This window comes from Pteronotus mesoamericanus, unplaced genomic scaffold, assembly GCF_021234165.1.
Source record: "Pteronotus mesoamericanus isolate MK-2021 breed Mesoamerican mustached bat unplaced genomic scaffold, CSHL_Meso_final contig_166, whole genome shotgun sequence".
NCBI classification, from domain to species: Eukaryota; Metazoa; Chordata; class Mammalia; order Chiroptera; family Mormoopidae; genus Pteronotus; species Pteronotus mesoamericanus.
In genome coordinates, this window is record NW_026555066.1 from 18,462 (window position 1) to 42,712 (window position 24,251).

General features: G+C 48.3%; 1 pseudogene; it reads right to left on the bottom strand.

The window, feature by feature from the left end:
• Positions 1-142: 142 nt before the first annotated feature.
• LOC129064569 (protein FAM156A/FAM156B-like) lies at positions 143-6,033 on the bottom strand (annotated as a pseudogene).
• Positions 6,034-24,251: the final 18,218 nt, after the last annotated feature.

Genomic DNA, 24,251 nt, shown 5'->3' on the forward strand with positions numbered 1-24,251 from the left:
GACGTTCGATCATAAACTAGTTGAGTTATCCCTCAGACGACTGCTTCCTGTTAGGTCCCCCAAAGGAATCCACGCCCAGGGTCCGGCAACACCAGCGTCCGTGCTCAGTCCGTCCAGATCTCCGTCACGTGAGGCGAGGCGGTCAGTTTTCTTTTAACCACCGTTTGTAGGAGCCTTCGGACCAGTCTTTTGCTTCCCTGCCGCCTCTCCAGTTGGAGCTTCTCCTCTCCCTGCTGCTGTTAGAGCACCCCGGCTGGCAGAAATCCAGGACGATTGGTACCCAGGCTGAGGGTCAGGCCACCGAGGCCCTCCCTGTGCAAGGCTCTCCCGGGAGGAAGGATGTGGGGCCCCGTTTCTCTCCGCTGGCATCCCACAAACACCCCGCCTACGGCTCTGGCGGTGTGGACGTTCACACCTAGATCTGTTCTGATCTCTATCACCAGAGGGAGAGATTCTGGGCGAGGTGTCTCCACTTCACTTGTCTGAGAAACGGTCCCTTCCTCTGAGGGGACGCTGGCCTTTCCCACTGCCCCTCGCGCAGGGTCTTCTCATCTCCGTACCGCTGCTGGAGCAGCCCCTCTGGTACAGGGGCAGGGTAGCTGGTGCCAGGACTGGGGCTGCGGTCACTGAGGCCCACCATTAGCAGTTCTGAGAAGGAAGGATGAGAGGCTGCCTTGACTTCCTGAGAAGTCTCTTCAGAGCTCATCGGGGAAGATTCAGAAATCAACGTTGCGCTGCATTTCTAGGGCGGATCCACGAAGGCCTCCTCTGTGCTCAGAGCTCCAGGCAGCCCCTGGGTCTGGACACAAAGGTGAAGATGAAGGTTCGCAGAGAGCGAAAGGTAGTGAGGGACGTGTGCAGCCAGAAGAACCCGGACTGCAACAAACGGTGATAAAAGAAGAAAGAAAATCCAGTATTATTCATCTTAACGTTTCTGTCCCTCTGTTTCCTAGCTGTAAAGTGGGCGTAATAATAATGAGCCCTACCTCCTAGCACTGTTCTGCGTGTTAGACGGGACAACACACCTCAAGAGCTCCGAATACCGGTGGCACACAGGAATGGTTTTAGAAGTGGGATCCATTGTTGCATGCATGTGACATGGAATGCAAAACGACGGGCCACAGTCAACCATGTGGATGCCCTGCTGACTTTTTACAAAGTATCCTCTAGCATAAGTTGAAGAACAATCAATGTGTGAGTAAGATGGGCTCTTTGCGTAAACACTCCTATACCTTCCCAAAGTAGACTTTTAACTCCATTCTAAGCACTTGCACCATGCTGACACGCCCTGTGAAGTTTTCACCTTCATCCTCACTGGCTATTCATGTAGTGAAAAGTGTGCTCAAGGCTACGGAAATCGAAATGCCTAGGAAGTAGAAATAAGAATTTGTTTTAGTAAAAATAAGAACAGAAATCAATGACGGAAAAAAAACAGAGAAACACAATTAAATCAAACCTGGTTCTTTGAAATGATCGGGAATATTAATAAACCTCTAGCGGGGGCTGGAGTGGGGAGAGCGAGAGCGAGCGAGAGAGAGAGAGAGGGAGAGAGAGAGAGAACAAGTTACCGACAATAGGAGTGAAAGGGGTGATTTTACTCTAGACCCAGCAAGCATGAAGGGCAATGTGGTAGCGCTACATCCAACTCTACGTATGTTAATGCAACAACATACGATGTAGAAGAAATGATCCGATTACCCAAAAACCATAAACTAGGAAAACTCACCCTGGAGAGAGAGTGTGCATAGTCAAGTATCTTTTACAGAAATCTAATCGGTAGTTAAAAACCTTTGGGGAAAAAACCCAGAGTAACACCGGAAACAAACAATGCGTAAGTGTAAAACTGCACATCATTCCGAACAGTGTGATGCAATCCCCCGCCATCCCACGCCGCGCTCCCCCAGGTGAATCATCCTTTCCTCCAGCGTATCCATAACGCTGTATCCATTGCCCACCCGCCTGTTAGGCATTTAGTAACCGTCTCAGTTATCAGATCGGTCCTTGGGGTGCTGCAGTGCTTGTGTCCCAGTAACCCTTATTTTACGTAGTAAATTGCCCAAAGCACAAGAGTAGCGATGCCGGCAATCCAGACATGCGAAAGAGAAGCCACAAAGTGCATGTATGTATAAGAAAAAAGACAATATACATAGGCTTCGGTACTACCTGTGGATTTAGGCATGCACTGGGAGTCGTGGAATGAATCCCTCATGGATAAGGGGGACTACTATATCTCAAGGAATATAGAGAGAGAATCATTAAAGACATTAAAATGCAACATTACAAGACACCCATTTCATGCAAAAGAAAGCAGCAAAGGAGGAACCAGAGACAGAAAGACAGAAAGAAACACAGGGGAAAAAAGTGTGACGGCAAATGTAAGTCCACCCGTGTCAGTAAGAACGTTAAATGTGAATAGATTAAATGATCCAATCAAAAGGCAGACGCTGATAGGCTGCATTTAGAAAAGCAAACAAACGAGATGCAACTGTATATCCTCTACAGGAGACACGGTTTCAATGCAGACGTACAAATAGATTGACAGCCAAAGTAGGGGAAAAGACACGTCATAAAACCAGCAACCACAAGAAGCTGGAGTGGGTATCCTGATATCAGGCACTTTTTAAAAAATAATCTTTATTATTACATGTTTTTCCATGACCATGTTAGCTCCCTTCTACCCCCTCCCCCCAGCAATCACCACACTGCTGTCCATGTCCATGAGTCTGGTTTTTGTTTTTTTTTTTGCTCAACCCCTCCACCCCCTGACCTCCCCCCCACCCCACTAGCTGCCATCTGTTCTCCACTAGGAGTCTGTCTCTGTTTTGCTTGTTAGTTCAGTTTGTTCACTCGACTCCACATATGAGTGAAATCACACGGCATTTGTCTTTCTCTGACTGGCTTATTGCACTTAGCGTGATGTGCTCCAGGTCCATCCATTATTGTCGCCAAGGGTAAAATTTTCTTCCTCTTTACGGCTGAGTAGAATTCCATTGTGTCAATGTCCCATAGTTGTTTTACCCGCTCATCTACTGATGGACACTTGGGCTGCTTCCATATCCTGGCGATTGTAAATAACGCTGCAGTGAACATAGGGGTGCTTATGTTCTTTCAAATTAGTGTTTTGGGTTCCTTTGGACATATTCCCAGAAGTGGGATTGCTGGGTCAAAAGGCAGACCCGCATTTAATTCTCTGAGGTAACTCCATCCTGTGGCTGCACCAGTCTGCCTTTCCACCAACCGTGCAAAAGCGTTCCCCTTTCTCCACATCCTCGCCAGCACTTGTTGATTGTTGATTTATTGATGGTAGCCATCCTGACAGGTGTGAGACGGTATCTCGTTGTGCTTTTTATTTGCATTCCTCTGATGATTAGTGCCGTTGCTCATCTTTTCATATGTCTATCGGCCACCTGTATGTCCTCTTTGGAGAAGTGTCTGTTCAGGTCCTTTGCCCATTTTTTAATTGGGTTGTTTGTTTTTCTGCTGTTGAGTTTTGCAAGTATTTTATACATTTTGGACATTAACCCCTTATCAGATGCATCGGCGAATATGTTCTCCACTCTGGGCTGTCCTTTTATTTTGTTGACGATTGCCTTTGCTGTCCAGAAACTTTGGAGTTTGATCAAGTCCCATTTGCTTATTTTTTCTTTTGTTTCCCTTGCCTGGGGAGATATACCTGATAAAATTTTCTACAAGCAACGTCCGAGATTTTGCTGTCAGGCACTTACTTTTAATATGAAACACACAATGCAGCAATTCTACTCCTAGAGAATTCTTTCCAACAGAAACGAAAACATAATGTCCACACACACCCTGTACTCAAACATCCACAGCACTTTTATCTCTAATAGCCGAACCTAGAAACGACCCAAATATTCAACAACTGGTATGTGGATGAAAGAAAAAGAAACACCCACCCAAAGGATTACTGCACAGTAATTACCAGGAAGTACTGGCGCATGTGAAAGCGTGGATGCCTCTCCGTATGCTCAAGTAAAGAAGGCAGACACAAGAGGCTACACAGTACATGATTTCATGCAAGTGGCGTTCTGGAGAAGGCACAAGTGCAGGCACAGAAGTAGTGCAGTCGTTGCCAGGGTATGGGAGTGAAGGAGGGGTCTGACGGCAAATGGCACAAGGGGGCATTGTCAAAGGATGGGAATTTTCTGTATTTTTATAGAAATGTTGCGGTTTTTAACAGTTGTATACAGTTGTCAAATTCTACAAACTGTATACTTGAAATGTTTCTCCCCCCCCCCCCCCCCAAAGACAAAGGGACCGTTAAGGAAGTACTTAAACGCTGGTTATGGTATTCCATTTTGACCATGAGTTCATAAAAATGAAAGTCTTATTTTGGAATCCTCCACAGAGCTGGCCCTCCTCCAGTATTCCCCATGTCACTGGACGGCACCGTCGCGCTCATTCCCAAACATAGAACCTCGGTCTCAGCCGTTTGCATCTTCCTCTCCTTCACCTGAAGTCCAAAACCCTTGCTGAGTCCTGTCCATTTTACTTCCCAAATGTCGGTCTAATGCTGACACTTTTTTCCCACGTCTAGCACATCTGCTCTAGTCCAAAGACCCTCTCCCTTTGGTTGTCAAACCCGTGTTCTAACGTCTCTCACGTCTACTCAGGGCGCCTGTCTCCCTCTCCCTTCCCCGCCCTTCCCACCTCGCCCACTCCCTCTCCCAGTTGCAGGGCTGCCCGTTACTTTTTAGATCAAGACCACGTTCCCTAAGGGGAATAGATGGAAATGGAAACAATACAATAAAAAAATTAAAAAATAAATTGAAAGTGCTCTTTCAAAAAAAAAAAGGAAAAGAAAAAGAAGAAATAACACATTTCAAACAGTCTCACATCTAAGCAAGTAGGTTATTCTAAGCTAATGCTCTTCAACTAGCACGACCACCTAGTGCTTGTTAAAGGACTTCACTGACTACATTTTTCCTTATTTCTCGTACCTGAAAGTCTTTCTGATTGGCATTCTAGATTGATTCATCGGTAAGTCACAGTATTTGATCTGGAATTAAAGTCTACTGAGAACTGAAATACTCGGCACTGCTTTATCCCAGTGACTTGCCGAGAAGACACAGGCGGATCTGAGGACTGTGATGATCTCGACTCCCGAGAAGTCAGTGTGTAGGAAAGTGAAATAATTATTATCCCATATAGGCTAAGACTAAACAGGATTGTGCGCTAGGAGCAGAGATTAGTTATACCTATTTGAGTCTTACCATTCTTTTCATCCAGCAAAACTATTTTACTTTTAAGCTTCCAATTGATTGCCATTTTACATGTGTGTATGTATAATGAAAATAACTTCAATAGCAGGTTTCATCAATAAAAACTAAGACTTTTAAATAAAAATTTATGAGCTACTAAAACAAAAAGAAGGCCACATTCCTACACAAGGACTTCAAGGCAAGGTCTAAGCCCCCTCCCTCCTGCCGCCTACCTCGCTAGCAACAGGGGAAGCAGAGCTTCCGCATTTTGTCTCTCTTATTGGCTTCTCTCGCATCCTCCAGTTTCCCAAGCTTCTCCACTCACACTGCCCCCTCTTCCTGAAGGCTCCTGACTAGTGAACTCCTGTGCCTCCTTCATATTTCAACTCAACCGATGCCTCTTCAAGGAAGACTTCCCTAAAGATTGAGCTAAAGTCACTTCCTCGAGCCCTGGAGTGCGCCTCTTCGGTACCACCCATCGCAGGAGTAATTTCTACCTGCATTTGTGAGCATTACGTTCACTACTGTCTCATGATTCGACATAAACTCCGTGAGGGCAGGTATGTGTCTTTTTTTTTTATTGTAACACCCAGGCGCCCAGCACAGTGCCTAGACCACAGATGGAGCTTAGCGAATTGTAGTTACGTAAATAAAGACTCTTGTCTCCGTATATTTGTTAAACACGTACACACGCACAGTTACCATCGTAGTTATCCGGGGCAGTCACCCTGACCTGGACTAGGAGGTTGGCGAGTACGGGTGGTTTTGCCAGAAGCTTTCCACGCCTGTCGATGATGAAGGCTGAGACGTTCATGCCCTCGCCCACTCAGCGCCCCCTTGTTAACACTGATGGCGGGTCCTCAGAACACCCGTCCCTCAGTGCGGTGATGACCTCCCAGGCCTCAGACCAGGACGCCCTCTCACCACAACAGTGGACCACTTTATCCTCTTACCGGAAAAGCGGGGCCAGCAAACTGACACTTCGCTGTTCACTCCCTCTGAACGTGGTTTCTCACCTTGGCACTCACGTCCCTGTTTCTTCTTTGGGTCACCCAGTCCAACTCTGCTAACTCCCAACGGATCACTACAACACCTGCACCTCACTTTCTGTGCATGGATTTATCAGGGAGGGGGGCCCTAACTACTGCACTATGCACTCTATTTCTTTTTTCCCTTCTGAACCTGTAGGCTTCCAGAACTGAAAAGTGCTCCTGATCGCCCACAAAAGGCGCGGTAAAGGTGACTCTCGCCCTCAGCGTAGCTCAGAGCATTGCTGCCTCATGAGAACCACGCTCTGCCCCACCGCAGTACACGAGCCAAAAGAGAGGGCAGGTCTGAGAAGTCTTAATACAGGTACCCCTCTCCAGAGAGCAACAGTCTCTATGGGACGTGCAAGCTGCTGTCCATCCGTGGCGTCTTCTCAAGACCTGCAGGCCTAGCTGACCGTTCCCCTGGACCTCTCTGCTTCCGCCACAGCTCCTCTCTACTACACTGCAGCTCGGTCTTCTGCTTTGAAGAGCACTGATGGGTTTTTCACCCGACGAGGATCTCAAAACGATGTTTTATCCTGAAGCATCACGATACCTAAGACAACGAATCTTCAGAAAAACTATTTCAAAGATAGTAATAGGAACACTGGCTATGTAGTCATGATGATACGGCAAACCAAACAGTACATAACACGCTATTTGAAAATTATCTAGAGCTTCACACTTGGAGAAAATGACTTCGTGCATGGCTATTCCCTCCCAAGGTTTTTCCTATGCATTTTTAAGATTGTGAGACATTAGCCCCGGCTGGTGTGGCTCAGAGGATTGAGTGGAGGCCTGCGAACCAAAGGGTCACCGGTTCGATTCCCAGTCGGGGCACATGCCTGGGTTGCACACCAGGTTCCCAGGCGGGGGCGTACGAAAGGCAGCCACACACTGATGTTTCTCTCCCTCTCCTTCTCCTTGCCTTCCCCTCTCTCTAAAAATAAATAAATAAAATCTTTTTAAAAAGTAAAATTGCGAGATTGGGAGGGGGGTGTAATGTGTTTACAATACCGTCTCTGTGGTTTTGTTCGCCTAACTAATGCCGCACGCTACCTTCCATAATGACGACGACGATGGGATTTCTCGCACTCACATCGATAGCAGCAAACACGTGTAGAGACCTTGCTACGGACCAGAGACCGTCCTTTGTGATGTGCGTACGGACTCAGCACCCACAGTATGTCATGCACTTAGGAGACATCACATTCAATCCGCACCCACATCCAACATCATCTGATGAGTGCTGCCGCACACGCTCGTGTGCCTTTTGATGCAAAGAGCATCTGGCACGAAGGTGCACTCCAGAGTTCAGGGTCAGATCCCACGTCTCTTTAAGGCTCTCTCCGGCCTCGGTACAAACCTGAGTCTGCCCGTGCTGGCTAGGTGACTTTGGAGAAGTTGCTTCACCTGTTAAACTCTGTCTCAGTTTCTTCGTCTGTAAACAGGGGCAACGTTAAGATGTTTACCTCACAGTGTTGCTGTGAGCTGAGCACTCACTGACTTGAAAACATGTGTGTATAGAGCGAGGACTGAAGACAACGCCAGGCCCAGAGCGAGCCTCCAAGCGTGAGATTCTATTCTTCCGTCTCTTATCTTCTGCTTTCTGCTCCTCCCCATTATCTCGCCCTCCCCTTGGCCCCCTCACTCCCGTCTCCCTGCCCCACCCCAGCCTTTCCTCCCTAGGCCACGTTCCTCAGCCTCTCCACTGTCCACCCCTCCCCATGATTGAAGTTCCGATGATACTGATACGTCAGCCTCTTGTCAGATAAACGAAGAACGCAAAACGTAGGCAAGATCAACGCAGCAAAGCAGACGATGTGAAAACCACACAAGAAATGAAGTGTGACTGGTGAAAATTTGACTGTTAACAGTTTGATAGCTTTCCCTGATTCACATCTTAACAATTCGACGTGGGAGAACTGGACTTGATGGAAATAGCGGCAGTAAAAGAAGCCCCATGATGAGGTTCTCTGGCCTTTCCGTTTCAGTCTTGAACCTACGTAATTTCGTTAACCAAGCTCGCCCCAGTGAATTCCATGAAGGCGGGAAAAAAAGAGTTTTAAAAATTTACACACTCATGCTCTCCCATTATCCTGTGACCCCCTTACTTTTCCAAGCATTACACAAATCCCATGACCAGGTCATTACGGTTCTCATTCCCCAGAGAAACTTCCCATCTGAGTCCCTGATGGTGCAGCCCAGGCGTTGCACTCAGGCTTCATGACAGCCCTCCAAGGGGAGCCGAATACGCATTATGCTACTGAAATATGCCCCTGCCCGTGCCCCTAGCACTCAGGCCTTGAGTCTCTGAGGAGCTGAAGTGATAGTGCAAAACCCATCCGGTGAGTCCAAGGTCCTCCTGACACTGTCTCTAGGGACCACGCTCCGGGGAGATGAGGGAATGGCGACAATATTAACAGTACCAACAGCAGCTGGAATTCATTGGGAAGTCACCATATGCCAGGCACTATCCGGACATCTTGCCCTGTCTTAGCACAGTCAGTGCCCTAACGGAAGTAGCTAAATTTACCACTAACTAGTGCTTCCATTTCACTAATGGAGAAACCAGGCACAGAGGTGCTAAGCAACTTGCTCGGCGTCGCCCAGCAGTAAGCGCTGGAGCCACCGGTCTGGAGGCACTGCAGAAAACTCACTGTGCCGTGATGCGGTAGCCACTGCAAAGTATTTCGATTAACAGCAAACATGTAACACAAACTGATCCTACAGCATGGGACTGCTCGCTAAATGGAAACCTGATTTCAACAGAGGTCTTTTAGATGGAAACTTGACAAGACCAGAATCAGGACACTCGGAGGAAATGACGATCTGAGGGCCTCCTTAGGCTCTCCGATCAGGCAGCATGGCAGTCTCCTGGCCTGAAAGTCTTGCCTTGCGTTCGTGCATCAGAGAAGGCGCCAAATTGCTGTCACTTCTACACCCTCGCAACGGAGAGAGAAGCCTGGCAGCAGGGAAGACAGGACCGTTGCCCTGTTCTGGGAGTTCCCAGATGACATGTTCACATTAGTCGGAACCCATGAACTTTTACAAGTGTGCGCTCTGTGATCCGCACCCCGGGCACCGCAGCGTGGCCGCAACAGTGCCCTAGAAACCGTTGGGGGGGGGGGGGTTGTTTTGTTTTTTAGTTTTTCTACTCTGCTAGGAAAATCAAGGGACCATTATTAGACTCCTTTGGTAGCCAGCCTGCCTCTAGTGTACTGACTCTCCGGGACAGACACACAATGGGGAAGAGCAACCTGAAAACTCACAAGAACACAACATAATGAACACAGCGTGAGCGTCAAACCAAGGGCAGGGCAGTGGGCCTTTGTGAAGACGTCAGAACCCCACTGGCGTTCCCCTCCGAAGGCTTCAGTTTCTCTCAAGTCCTTTCTCTTTATGACCGGTGGATGGAGGTAGGGACAGGAGAAGACATTTTAGACCCCATAATGCCCTAGGCTTTTCTCAGGGACCACGTAAGACACAGGACACGGGGATATGCGGCTTACGATCCCCACCTCCTCCTGGCCTTTGGTCCTTTCTTGCACCCAACTCCATTCCACGCAAGCCCAGAGCGACCAGGACTTAGGGCAAATGCCTTTCCTTCACCTATCAGACACCCGCCCCTGACCCGCAGAGGCCGTCTCTCCCCCCTCAGCTGTCCTTTTCCTGATCTCACCCGCTGTCCCAAATCAGACAGCCTTCCCCGCTAGCTTAGAGACCTAGCCTGGCCCCTTTACTCTGGTGTCCTAGCCTGGAGAAGGCTTGTTCTCACAGTGAAGGACCCCAGCCCCGGGAGCCAAGAGCCATGACTCGCCCAGAACCATCCTGGGCATCGATGTCCCACGGCAGGGGCACACACGCACACGGCATCGTCCAACCATGAACGAGAAGCAAATGCTGCTTTTTGCGACTGCGGATGGACTTTGAAGGATTTAGGCTAAGTCAGACAGAGAAAGACAAATGGTGTATGTTCTCACATATGTGGAAGCTAAAAAATCCAAACTCAAGGAAACAGAGATGAGAATGGTGGTTGCCAGGGCCTGGGGGAAATGCTGGGCGAAGCGCACGAGCATCCAGCTACAAGATGGATAAGTTATGGGGATCTGAGGCACCACATGGTGACTACAGTTAGCAACACTCTGTTATTACATACTGAAAGCTCGTAAGAGAATGGGTCTTGAATCTTATCATCACACGCACCAAATGGTCACTATGTGAGGGGAGGCAGATGTCAACGAGCCTTACTGAGGTCATCATTTCACCATACATATGCGTATGAAATCATCGTGCTGTACACCTTCAACTTACATATGTTACATGTCAATAATATCTCAAAGCTCAAAAAATAAAGTAAAATTGTCCTCACTGTCAAGTGGGCACCCCCTTCAAGGGACTCTGTGTGCCCCCTGACATCTCCCCAGCATTCCTTGAACTTACCCTTTTATGGACACCGCAAACTGAGCCAGATTCATTTGTCCTTTCCCTCCCCCAGCGCTGGAACCAGGCGCTGAGAGGAGAATCACCTTCAGGGGAGAATCACGTTTAGAAGCCGGGATCTGGGGGCTGCTTGTGCTATCGCTATCGGAATGTTGCTGTCACCGAAACTGTTGGAATATACACATGCACACAATCACACACACATAAATATATACATCTACCTCTATTGACCTATCCATGCATACGCATGTACATATATTGGAAGCCATGCGTTCACATGGAGGCCTCCACTTCCAGTGTGACATCTCAAGGCATGTCCTCATTTTCTTCTTTTCCACATTTGAAACTCCCCCTTCTAAAGCGAGAGTCATGGCTCCCATTATCCTTATACATTTATCGAGTCGAGTCCCAATGCATATAACCCATCCCTTCCCCACACAGAGGCCGTCCTCACGTACCGTGCTGAAGAATCCCCTGCCCTTGACCTCCACAACCCAGTCAGCATTGCGCCCCCCGAGCCAGTTAGCCTCCCCCAACCCTACCCCGAGGGACATCCTGCTTACCCTCTGGGGCCCTGCCCACCCCCCCGCCCCGCTGCAGCCTGTCCCTATGTCTGGATGCCCTCCTCGCTGTCAGCACGGGCACTGACCCTCCGAGTTGCTTCCCTTGCTCTGCCGCACCTGATATGACAGCTTTAGGACAGAACTGCTCTGGCACAAAAGAGAAGGGACGTGAAACAAAGGACAGGGAAGGGGAAAGCGTGGATGCATTGTAATACGCTCAGTTAATTAAGGTCAATCGGGCCCACGCACGGCAATACTCCGAAGCCCGTCCTTTTTCCCCTCACTGTTCTCCAGCTTCCCCCCCCTGCCTCTCTCCTCTGCCCCAGGTCCTCTCTCACCCCTAACATGCTACCCTCCATCGGGACTAGAAGTGTCATCATGGGCGTGATTCCTGTATTAGGATTTACATCTGCAGGCTGGCCGACACTCATTGTGGATGGTGTCCTCCCTGGAGCTCTGAACCCAAGCCTGCCGCCTCTCGTGATGGACTCGAACGGTTTGCCCCTCTTTTAGCCATTTGGGGTGTGAGCAGGAGAGGAAGCTCGGGCCACTCCTCAGAGCCTGAGGTCCTTCGTCTGGAACAGGAGCGTGACCCCACCTCCCTCACAGGTTGGAAGAGAAAGAGAGATGGCAACACCTGACACCTCGCACGAGCGCTATGTGCCAAACCCGGTGAAGAGGGCTTTACCCGCATCATAGGACCACCCCCCCGCCCCGCCGATGCCCAGGAACACACCAAGCGGACTTCCCCCTCAGCACTCTTGCCCTTGCTGTTCCTTCTGCATGGCCTGCTCTTCCCCCAACTCATCTACGGCCTGCTCCCCCACTTCCTCCAGGTCTCTGCTCAGTCATCGCCTTCTCAGGGAGACCTTCCCTGATCACCATGAGTAAAATACACTTTCCCCTGACCTGGTCTTATTTTTCTCCATAGCACTTGCCACTCTCGGCTGTGTTATAGATTTACTGACCAGCTCCATGAAATCAGAGGCTTTGCCAATTTCTTTCCCTTCGCTGTACCCCCCCCCTCCTACAACAGTGCTCAGGCACATAGCAGGTGTTCAGCATATTCTTGTGGAAGACTGACTGGGAGCCAAGCTCTTTACGCACATTGCTAAGATGCACAGCACTCTCCAGTATGGGTACTGGCCTCATTTTATTGATTATGATACACACTGAGGCCCGAGGAGACAAGAGACTTGCCCAAGGACACACAACCAGGACTTGGGGCTCCAGGTTCCGAAACCCTCAGTTCCTGCCCAGAGACCTTGCAACCAAAAAGATGCAAGCTTTCACCCGAGATAGAGACTCACATCCCCAGAGACACCAAAAACAGCTCACCGAACACAACCTAAAACAGATTCTCTGCACAGAGAGCTTACAACTTGAGTCACAGACTCCCACACAGAGCAGAGACCATACCCACGGAGGCAGCCCCTCCCCAACAGACCAAAGTCCTCATCCCCGGAAACAAAACTGCCAGATACCTCACATCCCACAGACAGACCCCCAAAGCACGCGGACACCTCCCAACTCAATACGAAGACCGCACAAACAGAAAGACAGAAGTTCAAATAACTCAAACACCACAGAACCTTAGGATAATGTCCCCAGGCAAATCAGAGGACCTACCCCCCGGACACAGACCCCCCCCCCCAAGCAGCTCAGATACGAGTATACCTTAAGATAACACCTCCCCCACTCCCAAGCAGTTCAGAGACAAAACAACTTGGGGTCCAGAAACACAAACTACTCAGGGACCTCATACCCTGGGGTGCAGACACTTGCACAGAGATCACACCCAAGGACACCAACGCCCAAAGGCTCGGAAGACGCACGCCCGGGTATACAGGCACGCAATACCATAGAGACGCTTAGACCGTGGCGCACAAAATCCCCTCCGAGTAAAGGTCCCGTTCACTCACAATCCTCCAAAAGGTTCGGAGAGATCACATGCACCCCAACAGCATATGTGATGTCACACTCAGAGATACACACGCTCCCAAAGGGCCTGACACACTTGACTTCCTAGGCGGAGACACCAAACCCGCTCAGAGACGTCCGCCTGGACCTGAATTGCACGCATCTGTAGGACTGCCGGTGCGGTGCCAAACGCGCTTGACCAGGCCGGTGGTGACTGAGTTAAGGCTAAAACCATACTGAAGGAGCTCACGTGGAGACAGCACGGTCACCCGCGCGTCCAGCGTCGGACTCTGGCTACAAGCCAGCGATTGCCACCGACCGGGGCGGCTACGCCTGCCCTGTCGGGTCAGCCCGCCGGTGAGCAGCCCAACTCGGACAAAAATTCTACACTCTGAAAAGCCCCATCATACGCACGCACGCACGCACACGCACACACCCCTCACCCGGAGCTCCAGCTCTGCGATCATCGCGTCACCCCAGGCAGACTGGCCAATGGGGAACTGGGCAGGCGAAGGAAGAGGCCCGAGAGGGGTCCAGCTGATTAGGGGTCCAGCTGGAACCAGTCCGCGCCCAGGAAGGGCTTGATCCGTCAATCTCGCCGTGGCCAATCACCGCCCAGCACGCTCCCTGACCCCGCCCCCACACCTGGAAAGCCAGCTCTCAGCCCGCGGCCCGCCCAGCTGGACGTGACCAGTAGAAGCGGACGGGTGAAGCTAGAGACGTGACAATGAGGAGCGCAGCCTCAGAGCCGCTACCTCCCGCAGTAGACTGTCCTCCCTCTGAGTCCCTCAGTGGTAGCTCCCAGGGAGCAACCGTTCTCTCTCGCGCGCCCCTTGGTGGTGGGAACCTGGAACAGCCGTCGATGTAGAAGCCCGTGGACCGCTCTAGGCTGGTCTAGAAAGGGTGGGAGGGCAAAGTCAGGATGAAAACCGCACAGCTCGCTGCAGGCTTGGACTCTTGAAAAAGTCTTCCTAGCTGAACCGTACCTCCCTGCAGTGGGCAATATGATAGCCGGGGACGTTACAAGCTTTCCCTAAGTGCTGGTCGTTGTGGTGGCTTGTGCCTCCCTGGTTAATGCAGAACAGATCTGGGGTGGGACGGGCGGGTGGGGGCGAGGACGCAGCCAAAGTGCCCCAAGGGGCAGGAGGGCTAGCGCTCCCGGCTGGGGTCAGGGGCCTGGTGTGGGGCAGGCTTCAGTCCTGAGCTGTCAGTAATAGGTGAGAGGAACAGCAGGGTGCTTGGGCTTGTTAGGGGAGGGTCCATCTCCCGGGGCCCCAAGGACACCGAGTCCATGAGACAAGGACCACAGGCTTTGCCACAATCTTGTCACCCCTGATCACGTTCCCTAGCAGAATCCTCGGCCTGTCTGGCTATGCCTCCTGCCCCAACTTTGCATTTGAGAGTCATTCTCTCGATCCAGGAAGAGGTTCAGGCTTAATAAAGAACAAAAAGCACTTAGTTGAGCAACAAGAGTTGCAGGCCACCCGCGAGGTGCAGGTCCAGGCGGCGACCCAAACTGCGCTCCAAGGAGAACAAAGAAAGGCAGGGCTCGCAAAGGCAAAACGCAGAAAGTGTAATTCTGTCATGCAAATGAACCATAGCCGGCTAGGTTAGAGGGGACTGGGTGGTTACAATATGCAAATGAGGAAGGCAGAAACTACAAGAAGGCAGAGTCCACGTGTGTCAGTACAGCAGGTCCTGTTCCAGGGCGTTAACGGCTCAGCCTTGAGCAGAGTTTAGCACAAGGTTAGCAATTTACTAGCATCTCTGAGAACTGAGGCCCTGGCATGTGTACAGGCCCCTCTTCCCTAATAGCCTCGGATTTTATTGTGACTCTCTTAGTAATGCTTATTCCATGTCATTTTTTAAATCCATCCTCACGTTCATTCTCTCCAAATTATGTCAGGCACTATAATGGGAGTTAGGAATACAGCCAAGTGGAAAGATAAATAAACCTTGCCCTCATGGAGCTTTATATTCTATTGGAATTGTAGAACACACACACACACACACTCACACACACGTAAGCAATTTGTCAGGTGTTGTTAATTGCTGCAATTACAGTTCAATCAGAGGGGTGCATTTCTAGAAAGAGAGGTCAAGGGACGTTTTCTAAGATCGTGACATTTGAGCTAAAACCTAGAGGAGATAAATACCTGGGAGAAGAGCATCCCAGACAGAAGTAAGACGTAGTGGCAAAGTGTGGGAGTGGGACTCAGCCAGCATATGAGCCACAGCGCAGAGGCCAGTGTGGCTGGCACAGCATGATCCAGGAAGAGGGAGAAAGTGAGGGCAGAGAGGTAATGGGGACCAGAAGCCTTAGGGCCTTCTGTTCTGTGGTGAGGGCTTTGACTCTAAGTGATTCTTGAGAGGGTTTTTAGCCTAGAAGACCCACGCTTTTTTCAGAGGTCTGAGGCTCAGTTTACCCAGCATAAGGAGAGGATCTCCTGGTTTGCCCCCAGGAGGACCTCCATCCCCAGCCCCTTTTCAGTTGAAGCCTGGAGAATCCTGTGCAGTCTAGATCCTTTGTTCTCTCCACAAAGATACACATAAGAGGATGATCCCCTCATGGGAGGAGGAACAAGGGCCCTCAAGTCATGAGTGAGGTTACACTTAGGCTGGTGTATGAGAGAGACAATGTAACAGGCACAGAGCAGACAGACAGAGAGAGCATTAGAGAGACAGGGACAGACAGGCTATTTCTGGCAGATAGTGTCGCCACTGAATTAGCTCCCACCTGTGGGTCCCAAACGTTGCTACTCAATATTGTGACTTTCTCTTCAAGGGAAAGGACACCCCTCCCCAGGGACTGTTTCCACTGAATGACTCTGTTGTCCAGGGCCTTGGCCTTAGTCACACTGTCGTAACACACATTAGGACCCTCTGCCCATCAGGACAAGGACATGTTTCACTTTTGGGGAGGCTCATGCTGTACACAGGGTCCCTCACACCTCCTCAAGCCTTTACCTGTCCTTTTGCTAATCCCAGTGCCTAAGCAATGCTTTAAAGGGGGAGTTGGACGCAGGGGTCTCTACATTTGCAGTGGCCTCTTGTATAAATTCATAAAATCTGAGGTATTTTCTCACCTGCATGGTGTCTCACCTCTCTACCTGCCACCATCACCTCCACAGTTTACGTGAAGATTACATTCCGTACATCGAGTACCAGGCAGGTGTTTGAGCAAGAGACAGGGGGACAGACCTCCTGAGGGTGAGTAAGTCACAGGGTCCTGTGGTGTTGGGCAAACCTCGTCCTTTCCCCTTCCTTGTCTCCCCCCCCCCAAACTGGCTTCAGCTGTTCTGAGCTTTTCCCCGCCTCCTCCAAGGAGACCAAGTTACATCCAGTTCCTCCCCGCTCATGAGCTGAGATCTCCCATCTTCACTGGTCTCCAGACACTTCATCTGCAAATAGTGACCACCTCTTAGGAATTCGCGCAGATTTCCTGAGTTAATATGTGAACATAGCTTTGTCACCGGGCTCTCAACAAGGGTGGCAGTGATGTCAGCAGATACTGGTCTTATTAGTATTCTTACCATGGGCTCCTTCCAGCTGCACATGACTGAGGACTTGCCCTCCCTGAGGATGATGATCCTATGCTTTCATCTTTGTGGTACAAGGGCAGGGATGAGAGAAATCCCAGCAAAGGTGAAATCACAAACCTAGTGAGAGCACTGAGTGAGTAAGGTCCATCCTGCCTTCCTGCCAGAAACATCTTGGGATGCAGTTTTATGAACAGTTCAAAGACCCAACCCTCTGGACAAAGAAAGACTCCTTCATGTAGTTGAGATGTCTTACAAGCCTGGGATGGAGACCCACAAATGGTTCAGAGACCTTCACACTAGATGCAAGCCACAAACAGCTTAAAGGTGTCACACCTGACAACATAGACCCCAACCAGCTCAGAGAATTACTACCTGACGTCACAGCTCCCCTTCACCCAAAGGTGTCATACGCCTCCCCACAGGGTCTACAGACTGCACCCAGGGACACAGAGCCCCGAATCCTCAGCTGAGAGCTGCTGTATGGGCAGTGAAAGTGAGTCTTTGTTCCATCCACCCTGCGGATGAGGGGCTTGGGGTATTGCTGTCCCCACTCTCTGCAGCCACCACCATGTTGTTGTGAGGAGCAGGTTCAGTCCAGGGATGGGGAGGGCCTCTGGGGCTGAGGGGTTCTGAGAGTGACCTCTCATGTCTAATTCCTGGGAATGGCCATGCTCTGATCAACCTTGCTCACTTCTGATCACAGCCAGTGTTGCATCCTGACCCATGGAAGGGAGGGGTGGACCACACATCTACAGGAGTTGGCCCATGCCCTGTTGTCTCTGCCATCTCTCAGCACTCACTGTGGGGTACTGGATCCTGGAGTGATGAGAGCTCTCTGTTTGCACTGCCCAGTGCAGCCCCCATTAAATCCCTCTGGAAACCCTTCTCCTTCTCCTGGTGGCAGCTGCCACACTTCTCTTACCTCAAATCTCCCCTGTCCTCTCATCAGCGACCAGGCCTCCACTTCCACCCCAGGGGCCTCTGAGTCCCTTCCCCTAGGTCTATTCGTGGAGCCCCAGTTACACCTTCTCATCCCCATTTGCATCCTCCCTCCCAGCACCCAGCCCAGCCTCAGAGGAGCCCCTCAGGACCCTCCCTGCCCCCTGCAAGCACAGAACATTGTGCGGGACAGGCTCTGTCCCTACCCCCACAGGAGTCTGTCATAAAGTCCCTGTTAGGGCAAAACTGAAAATCTCTGGGATCCAGGTGAAACTCCAGACCCAGACTGGGAGTCCAGGGTGATTTCCCTCAGAGGTTGGGGGAAAAGGAGTATTTCTGGGAGGAGGAACCCAGGAGGGGGCGAGCGACACGGTGTAGAGCTGTGTCGTGAGCACAGGGAAGGGACCCTGGGAGGGTCAGGGGAGCATGAATGTGAGGAGAGTCCCAGCTATCATATCTAAACAAGGTCTGCCCCACCCTAGCTGGACTACCTGAGCCAGTTACCTGCCTTCTCTGGGCCTGAATGTCCTCATTGGTGACAGGGTTTTCTTCCAAGAGGCCTAGTGAGGATTAAGAGAGATGGCTCTTAAGGAGTACTCAGAACACTGCAAATCAGATGCAGGATTCCCTAAAACCCAGAGCCCTGCCCACTACGAGTCAGCTGACTCCTAGATGTCACTTAGCGATGTCACTAAGGCCTGACCCTGGGGGAATTGTCTTTGACCTTGGGACTGGACAGCGGACCACGTGATGAAGACTGGGTGCCACTGGACCCCCAGGGTTCATGGCTGGGCCTGCATACCAACCACAGTACCCTCCTGTGCAAGTGCAGGAAGCGGGCTTTGGGGATTTGATCTGCCCCCTGCCAAGGCTACAGCTGTGGTCAGCAGGTAGACAGCTCAGAGCAGGCCTGGATTCCTCGCTTTCCTCGTCCCACGATGAATCCATTGCCCCACAGTGGGCTCCCTTTTATTCAAATCTGTAGTAGATGAGCGTGGCTGAAGTGGGACTGGAGCGGCCTCCCGAGAAGCCGGAAAAAGGGTGTCACCCAAGGCCAGAAGTGGGGACTGGGGGACCAGGATAACATCATCTCCATTTCTGTCGAAGGCCCAAGCTGATCTCCCTGGGGTGGGACAGACTTTATTGGCCCTCCACAGATAGTGTTTGTATTGTTACTAAATCGACCCCCACCCCGCTGCTGCACTTCCCGAGGTGATGGTTCCATCTCTGCATCCTCAATGGTATGCTTGGGGCAGTGGACAGTTCCATCCTCACAACCTATCCCTGGACACAACCAGGTGAGACCCAGGGCAGCTGTTTCTCACTTTTGACCTGTGAGTTATTCTGGTGGTCCTAATGCCAAAGTAAAACTTTAACGTGCCTCAGAATCACCTGAGAGCTTGTTAAAACACCATTGTTGAATCTCACCCCCAGAGTTACTGATTCAGTGGGTCCCGGATGGGGCCCCAGGAATTTGCATTTCTAACAAGGTTCTGCCTCCCTCTCACACAACTCAGTGGACACTGACTCCCATCTCCCTCCACCACATTACTAGTGAACCAGTCTTTCTCTGGCACTCTCTCCCTCCTCGCTCCCCAGCACACCCAGATGGGTGATACCTTCACCAGACCCTGAAGAACTGGAAGGGAGCAAAGTCTTAAGCATCCAGTCCACTGCCATAGAGCTCCTGTTCCCAGCATAGTGTGAGGGTGCCAGTCAACAAGCTTGCCTTCCCCTGTAGCACTGGTGGACAGCATGGTGGCCCCATCTATTGAAGTGAAAAATCCTTTCAATGCTGGGTCTGAGAGGGCAGCCACATTTGTTGGTCCAGTTTTCTTATTTTCCCAGTGCCCAGGATATAGTAGGCACCCACTGAATGATTAGTGACTGACTCAACTTTGAGCTAGCAATTCCACCTAAAAGATTCTATAATAAACACACACATACATAGAGCTCTCTATATAAGGGAGGTAGGAGCAAACAGGTGGGTGGGAAGTGAGCAACGAGGGATTCCAGTATTACCACAGATTGTCCACCAGCCACGGACCAGAATGAGGGGACGAGTCTGTACTGATCAGAGGGATTTTCTTTAGAACATGTTGTTAACGTGGGGGAATGGGAAGCAAATGGGAATGCTTATAGTGGGACCAGGGTGTGTGTGTATGTGTGTAGGGTTGAACACAGAAATATCTTTGAAAGAAATAAGGACACACCCAAAACTCACCCTAGTGGTAGGCGCAGGAGGGAGAGAATGTGGGCAAGGGAATGACCTGTGTAGTAGTACATGTACTGATGTACTAATGGAATCTTTTACACCAGCCCCATATCCACATATTATTTGAGTAACTCTTTATATTATAAACAAAGTCATGTGACAAAAAATTGTACCTGAGCCACAGAGAATTTATATGTGTAAAGGCATCTGGAGGGTGTCCAGATACAGGGTTCTCAAACTTATTAGCCCCAGGGCCAGGCAGTTAATGTGCATAAGTGAACCCAGCTGAGCTCAAGGTGAGGAGCAGCACAATGGCTATGACACATGGCGAGGTTTGTCCAGAAGGTATCCAGCTATGCAATATGAAAAACTGAAGAAGGTACGAGATACAAGAAACATTGTACATAGGACAATGATACCTCAGTCCCTTTCAAAGTAGACACCTTGGGACCTCACACAGTTCTCCCAGTCACCATCAGCTGCCCCACTGTATTTTCCTGAATCTCATCAATGGTCTGAAATCTCTTCCCTTTCAAAGATGATTTTAGTTTTGGGAAAAGCCAGAAGTCTCAGGGCACCAAATCTGGGCTGTAGCGGGGCTGAGTCACCTGGGTGATTTGATGTTTTGCCAAAAAAACTCTGCACAAGACATGATGCATGAGCAGGCACATTGTTGTAATGAAGCTGTCAATCACCAGATGCCCATAGCTGCAGCCTTCTGAATCATCTGAATAGTTTCTGTAGAGGAATATTCAAGCTTAATGCAAAATCTGATGCAGATTCATTGCTCTACTTGGTCATTTTGAATGCAATGGCCACACAGTACACATGTTCACTCAACGGCATCTACCGCCCCCACTGACTAGTATTGTTCATGCATGAGCATTCCAGTCCACTCTCCTTGGATGTCAGGTTACATTGATGTCATGCAAACTGTTCTCATTATATTAACAATGGTTGGACTTTTTCTGGACAGACCTCATATGTTCCATGCCAATCAGCCTCAGAGTGGGTACTAGTAGTACCCCCATCTGCTGGGCATCCACAGTGCAGCTACCACCCACTGTCCTTGTGCTGGAATGAGATTCCTGCCAGGCCAGGGCTGGAAGTCTGGTTTCTTGTCTTCTCTTGTTTTATATCTAATGATAGAAACAAATTAAATTGACATAAATTGTGATTCAGTCTAGCTCTGTATAAGCCATATAGAACAACGTGTCTGCTAGTGGGATTGGATCTGAAGCCTCTACTCGGATGCAGATTTTTCTGGAACCCTTCTGGAGCACTTTTATAAGAGAATAGGAGTTCCGAAATTGCCTTTGAAATAATAAACGAAGGAAGGAGAGAATAAACAAATGAACAAGTGAATTCATGCTCTGACCAGGTGGCAGAGAGAGAGAGAACATGAGAGAGCATTCTGGAGATCTGCAGAGGGTTCCCCTGAAGTCTCCAGCTGAATTTTGATCAGTGCACATGTGCGAGGCAACTCTCCAAATATCCAAGTTCGGGAAAGAACCATCAAAAGGAGCAGGCAGAAGAACCCCAGGGCCCACAGAGGGATGGCAGTACTTCGTCTTCTTACCTGCCAGAGGTGAGTAAACCTCAAAATAAGCAGAGTATTCACAGTGTTTTCAGCTGGTTATTACCTAAGTAGTGGGAAACTTTTAGACTAAAGACTGTTCTGATCTCATCTAATAATGCTCGAAAGCAACCTCCAAATGGATAAAACTGTTTCCAAGTAACTGCAGCTTATGATGGCTCTCAAAGTCATTTAAAGGAATCAGTACTATTGTTATTATAAAATCCAAAACCCAAACAATATAAAATTCACAATGTTTGGCATACAATAAAAATTATTAGCCATGCACAGAAACAGAAAATGCAACCAATAATGAAGAGAAAAACCAATCAATAGAAGAAAGACCCAGAAACAACACAAGTGATAAAATTAACCGATGAGGACATCAAAACAGCCTTTATAAATGTTTTCTATGTGTTTAAGAATAGAGGAAAGAGTGAGCATGTTATTAGGAAACATGAGGTTATTTTTAAGACACAAATTGAACTTCCAGAGATAAAAATAAATGGTCTGAGATGAAAAATACATTGGGTGAAATTAACAGCATATTTAGACATTTCAGAAGAAAAGTTTAGTGAACTTGAAGACATGAGATAAAAAAGAAACAACCCACCCTGACCAGTGTGCCTCAGTTGGTTGGGTAAAGTCCTGCAAAGCGTGATTTCATCAGTTTGATTCCCAGTCAGAGGACATGCCTGGGTTGTTGTTTCAGTTCCTGGTCGGGGCATGTACAAGAGGCAAGTGATGTTTTTCTCTCACATTGATGTTTCTCTCCCTCTTCCTCCCTTCCTTTCCCTCTCTCTCAAAAAAAAAAAAAAAAAAAAAAAAAAAAAAAAAATCAATCAATCACCCAAAATTAAGCTGGCGAAGTTTAAAAAGGCTTTGTTAAAAATGAATGGAAAAACAGTGGGCTGTACAAAAACTTCAAGTAGCCTAAAGTACATATTATTGCAGTTGCTGAAGGGAGGTGAACACAAAAAAATATTTACAGAAATAATAGCTGAATATTTTCCAAATGTAATGCAAACCATAAACCCACATGCAAGAAGCTCAGTGATACCCAACTACAGGAAACATAAAGAAACCTAAACCAAGGTACATTATAATTAAAGTGTTTAAAAGCTGTATAAAAAAGAAACTTAAAAGCAGAGAAAGTGGGAGGAAAAACTCATTATGTAAGGTGAAGAAGAGAATTGTTAAACAAAAGTTGAACACTGAGATTAAATAATTTTCAATAATGAAGTTTTAGAAATACAAAAGCTCAAAGAATTCATCAGCAAACCTACATGGTAAAAAATGGTTTTAAAAGTCCTTCAGATAGAATGAAAATGATATCAGATGGACTTGCACAAAGAAAGAAAAAGCACCAGCAATGATAAACATATGTGTAAATATAAATCACCCGATTTCTTATTTTTTATTGCATTTATTGAGGTGACATTGGTTAATAAAATTATATAGATTTCAGGTGTACACTTCTATAACACATCATCTGTTATATTGCACTGCACATTCATCACCTCAAATCAAATCTCCTTCCATCACCATTTTATCCCCCCTTTACCCTCTTCTACCTCCCCCATCCCCTTTCCTTCTGGTAATCACCATACTGTTGTCAGTGTCTATGAGTTTTATATTTTTGTGGGTTTTTTTTTTCCTTAATCCCTTCACCTTTTCCACTAGCTCCCCCAACCCCCTTCCCCTCTGACAGCTGCCAGTCTGTTCTCTGTATCTATGCGTCTGTTTCTATCAATATTTTGTTTGTTAGTTTATTTTGTTCATTAGATTCCACATATAAGTGAAATCATATGGTACTTGTCTTTCTCTGACTGGCTTATTTCACTTAGCATAATATTATCCAGGTCCATCCATGCTGTTCCAAAAAGGTAAGATTTCCTTCTTTAAAAGTAGACAGTATTTTAAGGCTAAAATAATTATAATATGTTATAATTATATAATTCCACAATATATATGGGGTTTATAACATAAATGAAAGTAAACTATATGTCAACCAAAGCAAAAAGACTGAAAACAGTAAAAATGGAATTATACAGTTTAAAATTTTTATATTCTATTCAAAGTTGTATAATATTACTTAAGAATATATTGTGATAAATTGTGGATATATGTTATAAATAAATCAAAAACTGGCTGGTGTGGCTTAGTGGATTGAGTGCCAGCCTGTGAACCAAAGGGTCGCTGGTTTGATTCCCAGTCACAGCATATGTCTGGGTTCCGGGCCAACTTCCCAGTAGGGGGCGCATGACAGGCAACCACACATTGATGTTTCTCTCCCTCTCTTTTTCCCTCCCCCTCTCTAAAAATAAATAAATAAAAAATATTAAAAATGATAAAAAAGAAAATCTAAATAATTAGAGACATATCCTGTCCTCAGACTGGAAGACTCAATGTTGCTAAGATAGATACATTGACAAGCGAATTCTAAAATTTATATGGAAATGCAAAGGACCTAGAAGAACAAAAACTAATTTTTGAAAATAACAAAGCTACAGGACTTATAGTATCCGATTTCAAGCTATAGTAATCAAGACAATGTCGTATTGGTGTAAAAATCAGTGAAAAAGAAGAAAGTCAAATAATAGGTTCATACACAGAGGACCTCAATAGACATTTCTCCAAAGAGGACATACAGATGGCCAATAGACATATGAAAAATGTTCAACATCATTAATCATCAGAGAGATGCAATCTAAAACCACAATGAGATATCACTTCACACCTGTCAGAATGGCTATCATCAATAAATCAACAAACAACAAGTGTTGACAAAGATGTGGAGGAAAGG